The sequence below is a fragment of the Sus scrofa genome, chromosome 6, assembly GCF_054392235.1.
Source record: "Sus scrofa isolate SSC_HxYL_T2T_F1_AM1 chromosome 6, Sscrofa_HxYL_maternal_Yorkshire_Landrace_v2.0, whole genome shotgun sequence".
In the NCBI taxonomy this organism is placed as follows: Eukaryota; Metazoa; Chordata; class Mammalia; order Artiodactyla; family Suidae; genus Sus; species Sus scrofa.
Window position 1 is genome coordinate 1339007 of NC_139388.1, and position 16122 is coordinate 1355128.

Here is a 16122-nt window from a genome sequence, read left to right on the forward strand (position 1 = left end):
AGAGGGCCTTTGGTGTCTCTTACGTTGGCATGGGACTGGTCCCTCTTAGTCCGCAGGGTGGTCTAAGGCAGCCCGGCGTGTGGGTGCTGGTGGTGAGGAGGGCAGGACGGTGGTGGGCTGGGGACCCCCCAGGAGTGCCCGTGCATTCACCTCGGTCGTCACAGCCTGAGACATCAGGACTGGCCTCAGGAGAGATGGGGCAGAGGGGCACCTGTGACATTGGCCTTGATCTCCAACAAGGAAGAACAGTGTGCTGCCGAAGTAGTCGACTCGTGTTTGGTGAGCCCCGATGAAACGAAAGCCAGTTAGGAGCAGTTCCGCTGCGGGATTCTGGGGCTGGCCGACGGCGCGGGTGGGTTGAGAGCAGCAGGTGTGCTCGCGTGGGAAAGGTTCCCCGGCGTGGCCGAGTTGGCGCTTGGTGGTACCGTGTGGTAGTGCTCTGACGTCCAGTGCCGTTTCTCCCTCTGTGCCCGCGACTCTGCTCTTCCTGCTCATCACGATGGTCTTCCAAAGCCCACAGTGTCTGGACTGACTAGAGGTCAAGGTGCCAGTGCGGCTGCCCGGCAGGGAGCCCACCTCCCGGACCCGCAAGTCCTTTCTGGCATCACAAGGCACAGTTTGAGAAGAGGGTGGTTGTGTAGGCTCTCTGATGCTTTTTCGTGGTCATTTCTGTCATTCGTAACTGGTGGTTTTCAAGTTGGCCTCGTAAAGGACGAGTGGCAGCCGTTTAGACGGGATGTAGGATGCTTCTTTCCGGGGAGGAGTCTCCTGCTGCCTCTCGCCTCCCGTCTGGGGATCCGTGGGGCTGGCGTGGGTGGGTTCTGGGCTGGGCTGGCCCTGAGGTGTTCCGGAAGTGCTGGGGCTCCAGGGTCTGGTTCCTCCTGGGGGGGGGGGTCCCCCTCCCCCCATCCCTGTGAACCGATGGTGGCGAGACTCATTTTAAAGGTTTCTTTAGAGAGTAAGTGACACTGTTTATGAAACGAAAGCTCAGTGAAAATAGAAGCTTTAAAATAATTAGGTTTAGTTTTTGGTTTCTTGTCTCTAGCAAAACACTCTAGTTCCATCTGACAGCTGGCGTCATTCTCACTTGGTTAACACCTTTCTTGGTCAAGCAGAAGGGTCAGAAGTGAGGCGGTGGAAGTGGCTCTTGAGGGCCTGTTCCCCTGGGTCCAAAGGCGCCTGTGGACAGGGCCAGAGTGAGGCTGCCACACCGGCGGGGGGCGGGGGAGTGTTGAGCAGTCCTGACCCCCGCCCCGCACAGGGATGTGACAGTCTCTTACTGGGAAACAGGGGTTTTGAATTATGTTTCCAGAAACACGCTGGTGTCTCAGAGTGGCTTGTTGTAATAATAAAGGCAGTTGTCTTTCGGAATGAGGCTTGGCCCTAATGGTTTATGTTTTTAATGGAACACTTCTATTTAAAGGAGGGACTGTTTTGGAGTTCCTGTTGTGGCTCAGCAGGAATGACCCTGACTAGTATCCATGAGGGTGTGGGTTCAATCCCTGGCCTTGCTCAGTGGGTTAAGGATCTGGTGTTGCCGTGAGCTGTGGTGTCGGCCGCAGGCATGTCTTGGATCTGGCATTGATGTGGCTGTGGTGTAGACCGTCAGCTGCAGCTCCAGTTTGAGCTCTAGCCTGGGAACTTCCATATGCCACGGGTGTGGCCCTAAAATTAAAGTAAAATGGAATAGGAAAGTGATTACTTTTTAAAAACGGAGGTACGGTATGGTATTACGTAAGTTACAGGTGTACGATGCAGTCAGTCACAAGTTTTAATGCTGTGCCACATTTCTAGTTATTATAAAATGACCTCTCTCTGCCTCACTGAAGTGTGGAACTGTGCAAGGTGTGCAGAGCTGTGACAGGCCTGCTCTGTTGTGTCCCTGGAGCTCCCTGGAGAGAGCTGTGGACTGCAGGTGCCCAGTCCCTCTGCCTGCTGCCCCCACCTGGGGTTAGAGGGCGGGGGTCGGGGAGGGTCCTGTCCTTGGCGCCCTCCTGACAGGCCGTGTTGCCGCCTGGTGTTGGAGCCCCTTCTGGGCAGGTCTTTCTGCCCCTTGCGTGGTAGGAGTGGCGTTTTGCTGACCTTGCCATCACCCAGGTGGCAGCTGGGCAGTGGTGGCGGTGGCAGTTCATGGTTACAGCACATGTGGCCGCTGGAGGGTCTGTCCCGAGGCTTGGCGGCTGTTTCCGAGGGCAGAGGTTGGGCTGGGCTGCATTTCCAGGTTGCCAGGAGCTTGAAGGTCCTGATGCTAATAACACAGTTGCCTTTTTAACAAAAACGTTTGTCAGGATTTAACAGTAGATAACAAAGCACATTTCGCTTCTTTCTCACAGAAACATGCATAGCTAATTATGCCATATAACTTGAGTATTCTGATTTTTTATTTTTATTTTTTTTGTCTTTTTGCCTTTTTCTGGGGCCGCTCCCGCAGCATATGGAGGTTCCCAGGCTAGGGGTCGAATCGGAGCTGTAGCCACCGGCCTACGCCGGAGCCAGAGCAATCCAGGATCCGAGCCGCGTCTGCAACCTACACCACAGCTCACGGCAACGCCGGATCCTTAACCCACTGAGGGAGGCCAGGGACCGAACCCGCAACCTCATGGTTCCTAGTCGGATTCGTTAACCACTGCGCCACGACAGGAACTCCTCTGAATTTTTGAATGTGATAAATTTTTATAGTAATTTTAGAGTGTTTGAGTAATTTTAGAGTTTTTAGGCTCCCTTAGAAAATACAAAATATTGGATGTCATTTAAGGCAGATTTCATTAAACGCATGCGTTTCGCTCATGTAAAAACTGGCAGTTGTGTTCGCATATGCACGCCCTGAAAAAGTTCTCAGGCTCCCCCGCCCTGGCCCTTGTGGGTCAGGAGAACTCAGGTCCTCTCCTTCCGGGGGTTTGAGGTGCCCAGGGAGGAGGGGGTTTGGAACCAGGCAGGTCGGAGCAGAAAGGGAGGGTCCAAGCCCAGCCTGTGCCCCCGCAGGGTCTGTGCCGGGGCTCTGGGTCCTGGCTGTTGGGCCCTGTCCTCCCCCTTGGGGTGTTCCTGGCCGTCGGGGCCTCCAGGCCTGGGGCTCAGCCGCAGGCGGAAGGAAGGCGGGCCGCCGGAAGGGTTGCAGACTGTGCCCCGCTTCTCCCGGCACCTGTCCCCTCCGTTGGTGGCTGCAGGGGCTCTCGAGGAGCCGTGCTGATTGTATCCTTTAATGCCATCCCAGGTGGAAGCTGCCTAAAGCCTTCCTCCCGGCTTTGTATTTGAGGTGGAGAGACTTGCCTGTATCTGCCCTCCAGTAGGCCCCCCAAGTTCTGTTAAAATTGCTCTAGGCTTGACTGCTGGAACCACCCCAAGCCCACCTCGCCTTCCTGCTCTAGCGCAGGGACAGGAGCTCCCCCTGCAGCCCGCTTGGATCTTGGGGGGAGGAAGGAGGCGGGGAATGGATGGAGGGCCCGCGTCTGGGGCTTGGCCAGTGGCCAGGAGAGTCCGGAGGCGCCTTGGTGGGTGGGCCTGTTGAGAAATGCGGTCTCTGCTCAGTCTAGAGAGGCACCTCCGTGGTTTGTGTTGCCATTGCAAGGAGGGTCTGGGCTCTGTTAGTGCCACAGAGGTGGTGGTGGGGAGGTTTGAATTGTGTGCTGGAAGCGGGGGTGCGGTGTTTGCTCAGCAGAGTCCTCTGCAGTCCGAGTTGTCGCGAGGCGCCCCCCAAGCTGTGTGAGGGATGCAGAGGTGGAGCCGAGGGCCCCCAGGGTCACCAGCTTGAAAGGGGAGCAGAGCAGAGCAGCGCTCCAGTCTCTGGCCCGATGGTGCCGGCAGGCACCCCGGCTGGGGCTGGGCAGGGTCTGCTCCCGTGGCCTTGGCCGTGTGCACGGCCTTTCTCTAAGAAACCCCTCGTGGAGGGCTCTGGCCGCGTTCGCAGCGGAGCCGGCATGGAAGGTGGTGCTCACGCACTCCTTGCACAGCCCTGCATGTGCTGCGTGCTGTGTCTGCAGAGGCCGGGCAGGGGCAGGAACCCGAGGGCTGGAGGAGCGAGAGGGAGAGCTGTAATCAGGTGCGTAAGCTCATCTGACCTCCTTAGGCTAAAACCCTCTCGCTTTTCATTAAAAATCCCTTTTCTTTGTGTTGAGGCTGTTCTTTTTACCCCAACCTGCAGGACACCTCTCTGGCTTTCTTCTCTGGTGGGGGCTACTCCAGGCTTCTGCTCAGGGGTCTCCGGGTTGGGGCTTCTGTGTCGCCTGGCGCCTGTGCGCCGGCAGTGCCGGCTGGTTTGTACCCTTCAGAAGCCTTGATGTCTGTGAGAGGCACAGACGGCCGGTACCTCTGCTTAGGTCCTCTTCTCCCCGCACACACCCCAAGGAATCGATAGCACGTCCGCGCTTTATGCGCAGCCCCCAGGCCTGGAGGATGGGGAGTAGTTGGGCTTTCAGGGCTCCAGAGCCGATCGCAGGCAGAGTGAGTGGGTCTCGGGGCCCTTCTCTCGCTAAAGAGGGAGCGCACTTGCTGGCGCCTGGCTGCGAGTCTGGCCCAGGCGCCGGGCGGGGGGCACCGCTTCGCCTTGGGCAGGTTCCTGTGCTTAATGAGCTGCACAGGCCCAGGCAGGACCTGGGTCCGCGTCCCTTGGTTCACGACAGAGCCCGTTTGAAGGTCCCGAACCTGCTGTCTTTTGCTTCTCTTGTCTGTTCACACCTTTTCCAGTCGCCGCAGAGTCGTCGCTGGACCCACGGCCCCTGGAGAAGCTGGCAGTGCCCTCGGAGTCTCACCGGCATGGCTGTGGCTGCCTGGGTGCCAGCGGCTCCTGCTGTCTGTGTTTGCGGTGACCTCTGTGGCTGGGGGGACAGCTTCGCTTGCTGCTCCGAGCTTCTGCTCCGTGGGCTCTTCACTGATGTAGTCATTGAGCAGTTCAGCGGAAGATGAGTTGTAGCCTGCAGACCGCGGAGGCGGCGTCTTTGCTCTCTGGCCCTGACGCTGGTCAGGTGGGGCCGTTGCCCTTGGGGTGCGGTGGCAGGGCCACCAGGCCTCCCTGGACCTCCTCCTCGCTCCCCGCAGAGCCTCTGGGCACAGGGCCTGCCTGTGGCCTGCCTGCTCCGTCTGAGCCCTGCTCTCTCTGGGCCTCCCCGGCCTGCCTGCTCCCCCACCTCTTCTCGTTCTGCACCCCTGGGAGCGCCGCCTCTGCCCCGGGACGCGTGGCGTTGTCCTGTGTCCTGGCTCAGGCGCACGGTTGCCCTGTGAGCTAGAGAGGCGGCCAGGCCTGTCTTCCAGGAGGGCTTTGTCCTCATCTGCCATCCAGGCAGATGGCGGCTGCACCCGCTGTCCTCGTGTGTCCGTCACCCTGGCCCTCCCACCAGGGGGGTCTCTCTCCCTCTTCAGCTGTCCTCTCCCCACGGCCCGGGGGGCGCCTTCGCACCGGCGGCCTTGGCTGCTCCCCCAGGACTCGCTGCCAGTGCCTGTGAACTGAGTGTTCCTGACGGGGCCTTCCCTGCGGGCGGGCTGGGGCATGGCTGTGCCCTCGGAGCCTCGGGCCGGTCCTGCGCTGTGGTCAGAGGGGGGGGTCAGGACACACACAGCCAGGTGCAGCCTGGCCTCGTCCGGTCGGAGTGTTGAGGTTCGCCGCGGTGCACCCCACGCGTCGCATAGTCCCGGGACCCTGGTGCTGGGGCTGGTGTGGGTCCCCAGGGCTCCTGGGAATGGCCTCTAAGATGCTAAGGGCAGGCGGTCCCATCAGGCTCCACGGGCACTCGTGTTGGATCCCTGCCTCGTTGCCGTGAGCTGCGGTGTGGGTCACAGACTCAGCTCGAAGCCCGCGTTGCTGTGCTGGGGCCGCCGGTTACAGCTCCAGTTGGACCCCTAGCCTGGGACTCTCTGTGAGACGCGGGTGCAGCCCTAGGAAAGGCAGAAAGACAGAGAAAGAACCGAAGGGCAGCCTTGCCTTGAATGCGGTCTGTCCCGGGGAGGCTGCTTGCCGTCCTGGGTGAGGACAGGCTCCGCAGCGGCTCTTGCACCGACGCTTGCTTTCTCTTCCCGCTGCTCCGCGTGGGAGCTGTGTCTCAAGCGGGTGAAATCACTGCGAGCCCGGAATCTGCAGGCAAAGCTGCTCTGAAGCTCCCTTGGAAATGTCCTCACAGAGAGATGACAGGTCGTTTTCCTGAAGGTTCCCTCCCTCTTGGCCTCAGCAGCCTCACCAGGCTCGCCAGGTGGGTGGTGCTGCCTGAGAACCTGTGACGGTGGCCTGGGGTGTGACACCCTGGGTGGTGTGGAGAGGCGAGACCGTTAGATGCTTCTTTTTGGAAGCGTGACTCCAGTTTTATTTCGACAACAAACTGCATTTATGGTGGCCCGTGAGCTCTGTGTCCCCAGTCCAGAGGACGGACAGTGGGCTTGAGGTGAGCAGCGTGCCCCCAAGGTGGTCTCTTCTGGACAGCGTTTGGGAGCCAGGTGGAGTCCTGCGTCCTGGACCAGCCCACGAGCTTGGGCGAGGGCGATGCCGCCGGTTTGTGCTCCAAGGGGAAGGCCGGGCCGTGGCCAGAGGACTGGGGCCTATGTGGCCACTGTCTGTTCCCGTCCCTTTTGCCCAGACCCATGACCCTTTGAGCTGATGCTGCCTTTTCTGATGCGCTGGAAGAACACAAGAACATTCTGTGGCCGTTAGTGCTTTAGAAGCGGAGCGGCCTTTCATGCGGGAGGCTGGCGGGTCTGCTCTTTCCAAGTGCCCGGGCCCCTCCCGCAGCCCCCTGCTGGATCTGCCAGAGCGTCTGCTGCCGGGGAGCAGGTGGCCTGCAGCAGGGGAGTGGCACCCGCCTGTCGGCTGGGGCTGGGGCTGTGCCCCGCCTCCCCAGAGGCTCGGCAGTGTTCGCGGTGTCCGCGTGGACAGACTGCGTCCGCCATCCCTGCCCTCAAGCCGCCTTTGTCTGGGCTGGCACTCGGGGCCTTCAGAGTTTGCTCGATCTCTTCCAAAGCCTCGTACAGGAACTGTTGTTGATTGTTGGGAGGTTGGTGGTGGATTTGGGGTTCTCAGGAAATGGAGCTGGTGTGGAGAATGAGCCCTGCATCCCCCACAGTTGTCACAGCCTCGCTGGCACATGCGTCCTAGCAGGTGGCAGCACCCTCCGTCTCTCTGCCCTGCTGCGCTTGCTGCGGTTCCAGGGAGATTGCGGCCGGCGGGCCGGCCCCCGCTTTGGCCCGCGGGGCTGGGGGACGGGAGCCTCGGTCGCAGACGGGCTTGTCTGCCGCCGCCTTCTCGGATCGAGAGGACGGTTTTCAGGGCAGTGAACAGCAGGGATCTGACCTTTATGTTAAGAGTTGGGCTCTTGTGTGTCTTTGAGGCAAACCGGGGCTCCCATCCCTGAAGTTGTCGATGTGCACTGAGCAGAACTCAGCCTGTCGGTGTCCTGGGGCGGCCGCCGCAGCCCGCAGCCCTGGGGGCCAGGAGGGTCTGTCCCCGGCCTCGCCCAGATCCTGCGTTCACCGGCTCCTCGGTGTTGTGGGGCTCGTAGAAGTGTCACCCCACCTCTGCCTCCATCTTCACCAGGCGTCTCCCCGTGGGCGTGTCTGTGTCCAGTTTCCCCTTTTTCTAAGGACACCCGTGGTCCTGGGGGAACACCCACCCCTGTGATCTCACCTTGACCCGCACAAGGACCCGGGTTCCAAGTGAGGCCGCCTTCTCCGGTGCTGGGGGTTAGGACCCCACAACAATTTGGGGGGGATCACAAGTCAGATGATATCACTTAATGTAAATTAAGAATAAAACGGAGGCATTCGGTCATGGCTCAGTGGTTAACGAATCCGACTAGGAACCATGAGGTTGCGTGTTTGATCCCTGGCCTCACTCAGTAGGTTAAGGATCTGGCCTTGCCATGAGCTGTGGGGTAGATTGCAGACGTGGCTTGAATCTGGCATTTCTGTGGCTCTGGCATAGGCTGGTGGCTACAGCTCTAATTGGACCCCTCGCCTGGGACCCTCCATAATCCGCGGGTATGGCCCTAGAAAAGACAAAAAGACCAAAAAAAAAAAAAAAGAATAAAATAGGAGTTCCCTCTTTGGTACAAGGGGATTAATGGCGTCTTTGCAGTGCTAGGACGCAGGTTCAATCCCTGGCCCTACACACTGGGTTAAAGGATCTGGCATTGCTGGAGCTGTGCTATAGCTTGGGATCTGATTTCTGGGAACTCCATATGCTGTGTGCCGGCCAAAAAAAGATTTTAAATAAATAAATAAATAAATATAAAAATAAAGGAAAAACAAAACAAAACAAACATACCCCTCAACATACGGAGGTTCCCAGGTTGGGGTCAAATCAGAGCTTAGCTTCTAGCCTACGCCACAGCCACAGCAACACTGGATCCGAGCTGCGTCTGAGACCTACGCCACAGCTCACAGCAACACTGGATCCTTAATCCATTGAGCGAGGCCAAGGATCGAACCTGCGTCCCTGTGGATCCTAGTGGGATTCATTAACCGCTGAGCCATGATGCGAACTCCTAAGAAATGAATTAAAAATAAGAGAACTTTGATAATCTCCCACCACTACATTGCCCTCCCAAAAAGAATAAAATAAAAATCATTTGTAATCCTACTATCCAAAGATAAACATAGAGATGAAAAATTTTGGAGTTCCCTTGTGGCTTAGCATAAGGATCTGGTATTGTCACTGCTGTGGCTCTGGTCATAGCTGTGGCGTAGGTTCAGTCCCTGGCCCTGGAACTTCCACATGCTGCAGGCGTGGCCCCCCCAAGTTTTTTGGACTTTGTACATTTCACAAAATAGGGATCCGACTGTATATAAACTTACATGTTCTTCACTTTAAAACTTAGCATTACTTTCCCATGACATGAATTTTAAAATGTGACTTTTAGTGACTCCATCAATCTAGGGAGCAACATGTACAGTATGCCTGATGAAAGTTTGATTTTCACATTTTCTTTTCTTTCTTCTTCTTCTTCTTTCTTTTTTTTTTTTGGTTTTTTTTAGGGTCGCACTTGCAGCACATGGAGGTTCCCAGGCTAGGGGTTGAATCAGGAGCTGTAGCTGCTGGCCTGCACCACAGCCCCAGCAACGCTGGCTCCTTAACCCATTGATTGAGGCCAGGGATCGAACCTGTGTCCTCATGGATGCTAGTCAGGTTCCTTTCTGCTGAGCCTCCACGGGGCCTCCCTGATTGTCACACTTTCTGGTAAAGGGAGAAGAGGCCTTCGCCCCTTGTACCCTGTCTGCCTCCTCGTGGCAGAGGGTCCTGCGGAGGTGAGGGGTGGGCACTGGGTGGGTGCAGGTGAGGCCGGTCTGGGGGCGGGCCCAGCCCTACCTGGCCACCTTTGCTGTGTAGACCAGGCACACCCTGTTCCCTTCGGGGCCTCTGGGCCCGCACAGGGAGCTTGTGTCAGGAGGCTCACTTTTTTTTCCCCCCAGTAACTGACTTCATTTTTTAGAGCAGCTTCAGGCTCACAGCAAAATCGAGCAAAAAGATCCAGCGCCTTCCCTCATACACTCCCCCGCCCCAGGCCCATTTGCTTGAACCAGGGACCCGCCCTGGCAGCCGTGACCACCAGGGCCCACAGCCTGCCCTGGGCTTTCTTCCGGGACGGTGTGTCCATGTCGCGGCCCTGCAGCGGGTCCTTGGCCCGGAACACAGCTGCCCCGCTCGGCCGCCCTCCCTCTCCCCCGCCTCTGCTGGCCTTTCCCTTCTCCGCAGCTGCGCCTCTTCCAGAAGGTCCTACGTGGAATCATAGCGCCTGTTCCGGCGGGCTGCTTCCACGCTGCCACATGCACGTTCCCGCGCATCTTTCCACGGCTTGATTGCCGAGAAATAGCCCGTCGTCTGGATGCCACACGCCTGGTTGAGCCGGTCGCCTACCGACGGCCCTCGGATCACTGTTCGTGGTCTCTCTGGTCTTCTCGGGTGGGAAGTGGACAGTGAGGAAACAAAGCCAGCCTGGAAGAGGGGGTGCTGCTGCCCAGAGAGCCCTGCACTGGGACAGGACGTTGCTCAAGACAAGCGCCGCCTCTGCTCAGGGGACGCCCGAAACGCCTTGTGCGGAAACAGCCTGCACGTTGTCGACACCGGTTGAGCTGGTGATAGGCGACAGGGAGCAGGGCGGCCTCAGGCGGGGTCTCTCCTGGCTCTCCGAGGGCGCACCCCAGTCCAGGGCGGAGCACCCTGGCGAGACGCTCGGGGGTGCCTGACCGTCCAGCTTCTGTGTCTTTGGCCGCCGCACCCCTCCGTTCTCCTTTTAGAGAGAAGGCTGGTAACGCCTCCCCTGGGTTCAGGACACGTAGGGTGTCGTGGGGTCTGTCGCTCTTTCACGGGGTCACCGGTTCCTCCGAACTCACTGTGGTTCTGGTAGCCACCTGCGGCAGCTGGGGCCCGGGGTCTGGAGCACTCTCCCCTGGGCTGCAGCCTCAGCACCGGACTTCACTTCCTTGTCTGTAGACACTCGGGTCAGCATCTTGCTCACCTCGCCGCTCAGAGGAGAGTCGTGGGGCGGGGTCTGTGAGAGGATGCCGTCGGGTCTCTTCCACTGAACCAAGAGGACGAAGGCCCAGCCGTGCCCCAGCCTGAAGCATCCGGGCCTCTGGTGTCCTGCATTCACCAGGGTCGAGGTGACGGAACAGCAGACAGACCCGCCTCCCTGCTCCCGGCCCCTCCGAGCTCCTGACACCAAGCAATGCAGGCCCCGTCCCGGGCGTCTGCTGTCACCAGGGAGATGGGCCGGTGCTTTTTGAGAGGCTGCCAGGTTTTGTGTGTGTTGGTCTTGGCTCTCTTCTCGCCTAGCTGCCACTGTTTTCGGTGGGGGCCAGGGAGTGGGACACTCGAGTTAAGGGCTTGTCTTTGGTGGGGGTGGGGGGCTGGAGTGGCCATCCCTTAGGGAGCCTGCCCCCTGGGGAACTCACCGTGTTGTAGAAGTAGGGGGCACCCAGAGAACTGTCAGCACTTCATTTGTTTTTTTTTTTTTTTTTTTTTTTGGCTTTTTGTCTTTTCTTGGGCTGCTCCCGCAACATATGGAGGTTCCCAGGCTAGGGGTCGAATCGGAGCCGTAGCCACCAGCCTACACCAGAACCACAGCAACGCGGGATCTGAGCCGCGTCTGCGACCTACACCACAGCTCATGGCAACGCCAGATCCTTAACCCACTGACCAAGGCCAGGGATCAAACCCGCAACCTCATGGTTCCTAGTCGGGTTCGCTAACCACTGAGCCACGACGGGAACTCCTACTCACTTCATTTGAAAGTGGGAATAATAAACCCCTTGCCCGTTACTCTAAGTAGCACATATGTCATGGGGTGCTCTGGCTAAAGTATACCAAAAACATGTCGTTGGAACAGGGAAGAACATTTGAATTGCTTTTTGGTGTGATTTTGGAGTTTGTATTTGATAAGACACCAAAACCCAGCAAAAGGTCCTGCTCAGGTCAGGGGCAGGGTGGGTCCTGCCCTCGGCCACGCGCTGCTCCTCCTCAGCTCGGGATCTGGGGGCACCGGGCTGGGTGACTGATCTGCTGCCATGGGCTCAGTGAGTTCGTGCTCCCGGAAGCTGATGTGATTGATTTTTCGTCTTGTTTCTGTTGCTGCCCCTCTCGTCAGAAGGGCCTGAAAGCCCTCAGAAGCTGCCTGGCCGTGGGGTTTGCCCAGTGGTTATATGTGACCGGATGCTTGAGTTTTCGCCTGGGTGGTGAATCAGCATGGGCAGTAGTACATCAGGCGGTTCTCCTCCGAGTCCGAGTGTCATTTTGGTCATTTTCCAGAAGCAGTCTGCCAAATACTCCTGTCTGTGTGACTAGGGTTTGTTTATCAGCCGTTCCCCCACATCAGACTCTGTGCCCTGAAAAAGTGCTTTTGCTGGAGACACAGCAGGGAGGCTGCATGTCCGCTTGGCATTTTGTCACCTAGGATGTGAAAAAGACAGGTCTGGAAGGGCTGGGTGTTTAATGCCAGTAATGACTGTGGCTTCACCGAGATTCTGAAGCAAACGGGACCATCAGCTCTGTGTCAGCGGTGCTGCCGTCACCTGAGCTGAGAAGACAGTGTTGCTGTGAAAAATGGTGCTGAAGGGCTGCAGGTCCCCGGAGGTCCTCGGGCGCTTGGTGAACAGCTGTCCTCAGCCTTCGAGCCCTCGCAGCAATGAGCTTGACCCCAGCACGGTGGCCTCGGGGCTCATCCGTCCCTCGGAATCTCCCAGCCTTGGGGAAGCTCGCGAGTGTGGGCACATTTGTCCGCAGCGCCCACACAGTCCCTGGGGAGGTGTCACCACCCCCCCCACCCCCCCGTAGGGCTATTGCTCACCGGGCCGCTCCCCTTCCTCGGCTCTCAGGCCACCGGTGGAAGGCACTGCAGCACAGGCCGGCCGGCCTGGACCACCGCCCCCGGGGCTCTGCTCCTGGGAGAGGCCAGCCCTCCTCTGGGCTCATCCTGTTTTCTCCCTCTTAAGGAGCTGTCTCAGGAATTCCCACTGTAGCGTGATGGGATCAGTGGCGTCTCTGAAGCACCAGGACGCAGGTTTGATCCCCGGCCTGGCACAGTGGGTTAAGGATCTGGTGTTGCCACAGCTGCAGACCCAACTGTGGCTTGGATCTGATTCCTGGCCTGGGAACTCTGTATTAAACAAACACACACACCCAAAGAGAAGCTGTTTCAGAACTGACTGTGCGTCTGGTGTTTTTTTTTTTTTTTTTTTTTGTCTTTTGTTGTTGTTGTTGTTGTTGCTATTTCTTGGGCCGCTCCCGTGGCATATGGAGGTTCCCAGGCTAGGGGTTGAATCGGAGCTGTAGCCACCGGCCTATGCCAGAGGCACAGCAACGCAGGATCCGAGCCGCGTCTGCAACCTACACCACAGCTCACGGCAACGCCGGATCGTTAACCCACTGAGCAAGGGCAGGGACCGAACCCGCAACCTCATGGTTCCTAGTCGGATTCGTTAACCACTGCGCCACGACGGGAACTCCCGTCTGGTGTTTTAGACCCTGATGCTCTTGGATCATTTGATTCATGTTACTTTCTCTTGACTCAATTTAGTTTTGTTTTTTGTAGTTCAGCCTCATCACCTGATCTAAAAATTTGTCCTTTTTTTTTTTCCCCCGGTCTTTTTTGGCCATACCCACGGCAAATGGAAGTTCCCAGGCTAAGGGTCTCATCGGAGCTACAGCTGCTGGCCTACACTACAGCCACAGCAACGCCAGATCCGAGCTGAGCCTGTGACCTACACCACAGCTCACGGCAATGCAGGGTCCTTAACCCACTGAGCAAGGCCAGGGATCGAACCCACAACCTCATGGAGACTAATTGGGTTCATACTGCTGAGCCACAGTGGGAACTCCTAAAAATTTGTCTCTGTTTTTCTAAATTTTGCAGATCTTATTTATATATTTATTTATTTGCCTTTTCTAGGGCTGATCCCATGGCATGTGGAGATTCCCAGGCTAGGGGTCTAATTGGAGCTGTAGCCACTGGTCTACGCCAGAGCCACAGCAACGCGGGATCCGAGCCGCGTCTGCAACCTACACCACAGCTCACGGCAATGCCCGATTCTTAACCCACTGAGCAAGGGCAGGGATCGAACCCGCAACCTCATGGTTCCTAGTTGGATTCGTTGATCACTGAGCCATGACGGAAACTGCAAATCTTGCAGATCTTTGAAGATGATCTGGATTGTGGTGACTAGAAGTATACTGATACACAGTTGCTGGTTTGGAGAACTTTTTAGAGTTACAGAGTGCTGTAAACTCAACCTTTACTTTTTTCTTTCTGAATTAAAATGTGACGAGACCCCGAGTTTCCAGTGGTGATGGAGCTGATCCTTTTCAGGGAGGCATAAGGACGCGGGACCTTTCCCGATAGGTCGGTGGGGGCCTGTGTCTGACTCTTCAGACCATCAGTTCTCGTTTGCTTCAGCTTGAAACGGGTCTTTGCTTTGTGTCAGCCGCTTCCCCTGCTTCCTGTGACGTGGCAGCCTGGGGGCGTGTGAAGCGGTGCGGCCCAGGGCGGCATCCCCGCCCACCTGGAGGCTGCGGGGAGGGCTGGCCCGGGCAGCCCTGTCTCCCACCCTGGGTCTGCCTGTGGATTCCGGACCTCTCCCAAGCAGCCGTGTGCCTGAGTGGTGGCAGTGGAGTGGAGGGAACTCAGCTGCAGCCACCATGGCTCTGTAGGGGCTGCTTCAGATCTTTTGGGGGCGGCCCTTGCCCAATGCAGCTGACACCCGTGTTTTTCATTTTCTCAGGCCCACATGGGTTGTTCCACTCTCAGCCCTCTTTCCTGTGACACTCGCCTGCCCGGGGGTGGGGGTGGGGGTGGGGGCAGCACCATGTGATGGTCTCTGTCCACCTGGGGCTTTGGGGTCTCGCCTCGCAGTTCTTCACAGTAGGTCCTGCGCATTTTCTGAACTGCTTGCTTTGAGGCTTTTTTATGAGTTGGGGGCCAGGGAAGGAACACGTTGATACCCAGGTGCCCTTGTTGAATCGAGTGCAGGGGGACCCTGTGCTTGTTTTAGGTGACAGGCACGGTCATGAGTGGGGATGCAGCGCAGGCTCCCCCATGGCCGTGTTCCTTCTTTGCTAAGGGAGTTGTTTAAAATCTGTTGGCAGTGCTCCTACGTCCTGTTGAGGAGAGAGGGCCCTGGGACATTTTCTGTTCCAGGAGTTGGGAGGTTTGGAGGCCCTGGCTCTGGGCTCGTTGCAGCCCTGGGTGGGCAGCCGCTGAGCTTGTTTATGTCGTAGGGTTGTGGACAAGCCTGTCCTCTCACCCCTTCTGGGGCGTGGTTGGGTCAGGCTGTTGTGGTGTCGCCTGCCCGGCTTAGTGTGCAGGGGCTGTTTCCTGAACTGGGATCGGGCCCCTGAGCCCTGCTTGCTTCTTCCCTGCTCCCCTTTTGCTTAGAAAGTGGACCGGGAGAGAAAGAAAGAAATACGCATTATTGTTCTTTCCTCTTTTTTTTTTCTTTGGCTGCCCCTGGGGCATGTGGAACGTCCCATGACAGGGATTGAACCCGAGCCACAGCCCAAGCTGCTGCAGTGACAGTGCTGGACCCTGAACCTGTTGCGCCACAAGGGGACTCTGACGGTATTTTCCTGATTTCCTCTTCCCACCCAGTGTGGGAAACCCGAGGAGCAGTGGGAAGGAGGGAGTCTCCCTGAAACTCCACCGTCCGGGTGATGGGTCTCTTCACGGCCCCCAAGCAGCTCCCAGGTTTCCATGCGTCTGTGCCGTCAGTTTTCAGGGAGAGCCATCGAAGCCTCTGGAGGGTGGTTTCTGTGCCTCTCTGTGCAGGTCTGTCACTTTGCACGGATGTTTGTTTCTCTGGCTGCCCCTGTGGCATGTGGCGTTCCCGTGCCAGAGATGGAACCTGAGCCACAGCAGTGACCATGCCGGATGCTTCACCCGCTGCGCCGTCAGGGAGCTTTCCTTTGTTGTGTCCTGGAGCTCAGTTTTGTTTGAGACTCTGCCCCCACCCCACCCCCCTTTTTTTTGCTTTTTAGGGCTGCACCCATGGCATATGGAGGTTCCCAGGCTAGGGGTGGAATCAGAGCTGCCGCTGCCGCTGCCGGCCTCCCCCACAGAGCTCACGGCCACGCCGGATCCTTAACCCGCTGAGCGGGGCCAGGGATGGAAGTGCGTCCTCATGGATCCTTGGGGTCGTTGCCGCTGCGCCTCGACGGGAACACGGCAACCTGGTGTCCCACCGCTGACCACAGTCTGCACTGTGCCCGTAGCGGCTCTCTGGGGCCGGCAACAGCCTGCGGATCCTCCTGCGTCTTCCGGGCCCTCCGTCCTGTCTTTCCTGCCCGGAGGGTCGCCTGCGGGCAGCCCACAGCTGGGGGGCGCTTTGTGCAAAGCCCCGTCCCGCAGGCGCCCCTTTGACGGCCGCTCACACCAGGCGCCCGCGGGGCGGGTGGCCGAGTGCGGAGGCCTCCTCTGCTCCCCAGCGGCCCTGCCTGCCGCCTCCCTTCCCGCCTCGTGCTGTCGCCTCGCACCGGCTGCGGCCCCTTGTGGCTTGCGCTGCCCCTTCGGCTGCCTCCCTCGGGCTGACAGCTCCCCACGGCCTCTCTGGTGGCCGTGTCCTTGGGGGCAGTGTTGTGTGGTGGGCGCTCCCCCGCGGCCCAGCCCGCAGCTCCACGCTCTGTACTTCTCACTCGGACTCTGCGGGGCCTCACGGCGTCCT

General features: G+C 58.4%; 1 protein-coding gene across 8 annotated transcripts in view; it reads left to right on the forward strand.

Moving 5' to 3' along the window:
- Positions 1-16122, forward strand: part of ANKRD11 (ankyrin repeat domain containing 11) — a 153597-nt gene that overhangs the window by 64945 nt on the left and 72530 nt on the right. The gene's annotated exons all lie outside the window — the stretch shown is intronic.